Raw genomic sequence first — 4,490 nt, forward strand, 5'->3', positions numbered from 1 at the left:
AATAGGCATGGCAGCTGAAACTAGCCCTTGAGACAGCAAGTGGAACCTTTCTGTGGGCAAAGACTGGCTCGGTCCTTGCTGCCTCACTCAGGTAAGGTACACAAGCTAAGGAGCAAGACCCTTGTGACCCTGAGATACCTGCTGATGATACGGAATGGTTTTCAATATTGCAATGGATTTAGAAGAGTTTGCAAAACCTCTGAGTAGTTCCTGCATTAGAGTAGGGGCGGGGGGCGAGGGGCAAAGCATCTTTGATGTTTATTTCAACGCTGTTAATCATCTGAATTGGTTAGTTTTTCATTGTTTTTTCTTCTTGTTTTTACTTTTGTGAGTTACAAGTGATGCTATCTGTGAGATTCTCAGCTTTTTTGGCTACTATTTTCTGAACTTTGGTATATGGTGAAACAAATATTTTGCTGATCCCTAAAATATATATATATATATATATATATATAGCCTTTAAATATACATCTGTTTGTGTCATTGATGAATGGCATGTGAGAGACATTTAACTTTAATTGTCATATGTAATAGTGTCACCATCTTGAGAACACAACTATTAAAAGGTGTGTGAGAAACTGAGATATTTCGACTTTTGCTCTCTTTGTAACCATTGTGGGGTGGCTATAAATTAATAATGCATTTTAGCACCAACCCACCTGAAGTATCCACATTTCATCATGAAAATATAGAATCTGTGAGAAGATGTAAAATATATTGAGGTCAGGTCTGAAAGATAGTTATAAATAACAGCATGCCATATACTCTCAAGCAACCATGGCCCCTTTTTTTTTTCCTGTCCAAGGGATATATTACAGGCTATTAATTAGACCTGTTTCCACATTAGGGCTCACTTTTAAAAGGATTTAGCTCATATCTAAATTAAAATCTCATTGCAAGACAGACTGATTATGTGATTTCAATTGGTCAATGCTGTGTTCTTGAGCAAGACACTTTATTTCACATGGCTCCAGTCCACTTAACTGTCAAAAGTGAGAGTTACCCTGCAATAGACTGGCATCTCATCCAGGGAGTGAGGAAATATATACACCAAAGAATCTGGGAAAATGGCCTTAAGAGCTTATGGCTAGGGAAGGCTCTTTGATCCTCTTTTATATATAGATAGATAGAAAAGGTAAGACAACAAAAGAAAGAGACCTCGATATTATGTAAATAGAGGAATTTATCTGTAAATAATATTTGACAATAATTCGGTAGTTTTATCATGGCTACCGAATATTTGTCACATATTATTTACAGATATATATATATATATATCTGTAAATTGTAATGTTTGTGTTGAGAGGCGCAGTGGGTAAATATCACCTTGCTTGGAAAAAGGCGAGGGCTGACAACTCGAAGAGCATCTGACCACAAAAAGGGTAAAAACAGCCTCGACAAAAATTCTGTCCGGTCCACAAAAGCATGGAAAAGTGGACGACAGCAAGCCAAGCTCTCCTTATTTGTGCAATTCCCTTTGCCTCATCTATGGTCAGTCTAAATGCAGCACTAACACCACCCCTTACAGCAGTCTGTCTCCACTGGGCCTCCTACAGCTTCTGTCTCCAGTATTAAATAAGGCACTGGTCAGGCCAGGGCCACAGAAGTAGATGCTTCCCTAAAGTGCCATGCAGTATTAAAATGTCTCACACAATTTAAGAGAAGTTTTGTTGCCATCAATCAATAGCATTGAGACAATAGGCACCCAGTAATATACTGGGGTCCCATTTAACAACTGGCCTTCCTTGATTTGGTTTATTAAAATTTTTTTTTACTGATTTTACACTTTTATTGAATCACCTATCTTGGTTTAGATGTAACAAATAAAAAAAAAAGGATACTGGCATGAAGCTTAATAGTAAAACAACAAAAAAGAATGTGTATGTGTGAGAGAGAGATGGAGAGACAAAGAAAGAGAGTAATGGAAGGTGAGAGAGAGGGAAAGAAAGAAAGAGCAAGGAAGAATGGAGGTGAAAAACAAACAGAAAGAGAGAGAGAGAAAAACAGACAGAAAGAGGGAAGTGGAGAGAGAGAGAGAGAGACAGAGCGAAGAACAAAGAGATATCAATAAAATTGTGAGACAATGCTTTTAGTTGACGATATATCTGGGTGAGAAAGAATGTGTATGTGTGTGTGGAATATGTAAGTGTGGGAAGATGGGACTACAAAGTGTGTGTGTGTGTGCGTGAATGAATAAATGTGGGTTGGACGTGTGTAAGTGTGATTGAGAGAGAATGAAATTATGTGTGTAAATAATCTGTCATGTATGTGTGTGTGTGTGTACTTGAATCTTAAACATTGTGTGTGTGTGTGTGTGTGTGGTGTGCAAATATGCAATGGGTGTTTGTTGGAAAGTGGGGGTGGGTGCAGGAAGAATAAGAAGACGTCCATGGGGGGCAGGAAGAACTCAAATGAAGAAAGAGAGAGAGAGAGAGTCATTTCAAGAGTCAAGTAGAATCTTTTCCTACAATATCACAGGGATTGTTTATGGCATCTGAAAAAGACAAACGAAACTCAGGTCACAGACTTGAAAAAAGGAAAATTATTTTTAAAAATACCACAATCAATAATAATAATAATAATAAATAATAACAAATATTAATAAATAAATAATAGCAAATATTAAATAATAATTAATATCAAATATTAATAAATGATAATAGTAATAAATAATAACAAATAATAATAATAAAGAAAAGAAATACTGCTAGATGGCCAGATATCGTGATCATCCACAAAGATGAAAAAGAAGCAAAGATAACAGCTGTTTGCAATACCAGGCGATTCGAGGGTGAAATGTAAGGAAACCGAAAAGAATGAGAAATACCAGCCACTGCGGGACGAGATAGGAAAGTTATAGGGCATGAGGAAAGTAATGGTGATACCAGTGGTAATTGGGACATTGGGAGCAGTTTCCAAGAGCTTTGAACAACATATTAAAAATATTGGAGCTGCTGTCAGGCTCGAAGTGATCCAGAAGACAGCACTGTTGGCTACAGCTCGCATTCTAAGGAGAGTATTGCCTCTTTGAGTCACAGAAGAAGGCATTACTTGAAACCTTTGGTGATTTGTTGTTGTCTGCTTTCAAGTAAAGAATACCAGTAATTAAGAACTATGTGAGAGTATTATTATTGTTATTGTTATACTCTTTAACGTGTTTCAGTCATTTGACTGTGGCCATGCTGGAGCACTGCCTTTAATTGAGCAAATCAACCCCAGGACTTATTCTTTGTAAGCCTAGTACTTATTCTATCGGTTTCTTTTTGCCGAACCGCTAAGTTACGGGGACGTAAACACACCAGCATCGGTTGTCAAGCAATGTTGTGGGGAACAAACACAGACACACAAACATACACACACATGTATATATACATACATACAATGGGCTTCTTTCAGTTTCCGTCTACCAAATCCACTCACAAGGCTTTGGTCAGCCCGAGGCTATAGTAGAAGACACTTGCCCAAGATGCCACACAGTGGGACTGAACCCGGAACCATGTAGTTGGTAAGCAAGCTACTTACCACACAAATCCATTCTACCATAGACACAAGGTCTGAAATATTGAGAGAGGGGACAAGTCGATTATATTAACCCCCAATGTTACACTGGTACTTATTTTATTGACCCTGAAAGGGTGAAAACCAAAGTTGACCTCGGTGTAATTTGACCTCAGAACGTAGCGACGGGCGAAATACCGCTAAGTATTTCACCCGGTGTGCTAACGATCGTGCCAGCTTACCATCTTTCACTGAATAGTAGTAGTAGTAGTAGTAGTAGTAGTAGTAATAATAATAATGGTTTCAAATTTTGCCACAAGGGCATCATTTTGGGGGAGAGAATGAGTCGATTACATCAACCCCAGTGTTTCACTGGTACTTAATTTATCGACCCCCAAAAGGATGAAAGGCAAAGTCGACCCTGGTGGAATTTGAACTCAGAACGTAGTGATGAGCGAAATACCGCTAAGCATTTCGCCCAGTGTGCTAACGATTCTGCCAACTTATCACCTTAATAGAACTGCATGCATAAAGTACTGTCAGTCTGAAGTCCCTTATTGGGACTTGACAAACAGTGTAAACCCCCAGTAGACCTATCTTTAATCAACAACCTCACGATATTGTATACTGTGCGATGTCTATAATAATAATAATAATAATAATAATAATAATGGTTTCTGGTTTAAGGCAACCAGTTGGTCAGTGGTTGGCTTTAGCAGAGTTTACTATTGTGAGACCCTTTGAGTCAGGCCTCTCATCAACCTCAAAAAAAGGCTCAAAAGAAATAAGGGCCCATATGGCCCGCGCTCCTCTTTCTCTCTTTGACTAAATGGTTAACTTAAACAAGAAAAAAAAAAGGCAGCAGAAAATGGACCCAGGTCATTCTCGAAGGACCCACTGGATATCATAGTAATCGGAGAAACGCATGATGCATGAAAATAAGAGGTGATGGTCACGGCTGGAACCACCTTGATCACAAGTCAGCTCCATCA

General features: G+C 38.5%; 2 protein-coding genes across 2 annotated transcripts in view; one reads left to right on the plus strand and one right to left on the minus strand.

Annotated features, from left to right (window-relative positions):
* Window positions 1-4,490, plus strand: part of LOC106871366 (uncharacterized) — a 73,384-nt gene that overhangs the window by 7,720 nt on the left and 61,174 nt on the right. The window lies entirely within an intron of this gene.
* Window positions 7-4,490, minus strand: part of LOC106871365 (protein starmaker) — a 51,760-nt gene continuing 47,276 nt past the window's right edge. The window contains exon 8 of the mRNA XM_014917774.2: window positions 7-2,494. The gene's annotated coding sequence lies outside the window, so the exon portion shown is untranslated. The remainder of the gene's footprint in view (window positions 2,495-4,490) is intronic.

This window comes from Octopus bimaculoides, chromosome 26 (genome assembly GCF_001194135.2).
Source record: "Octopus bimaculoides isolate UCB-OBI-ISO-001 chromosome 26, ASM119413v2, whole genome shotgun sequence".
Classification (NCBI taxonomy): domain Eukaryota; kingdom Metazoa; phylum Mollusca; class Cephalopoda; order Octopoda; family Octopodidae; genus Octopus; species Octopus bimaculoides.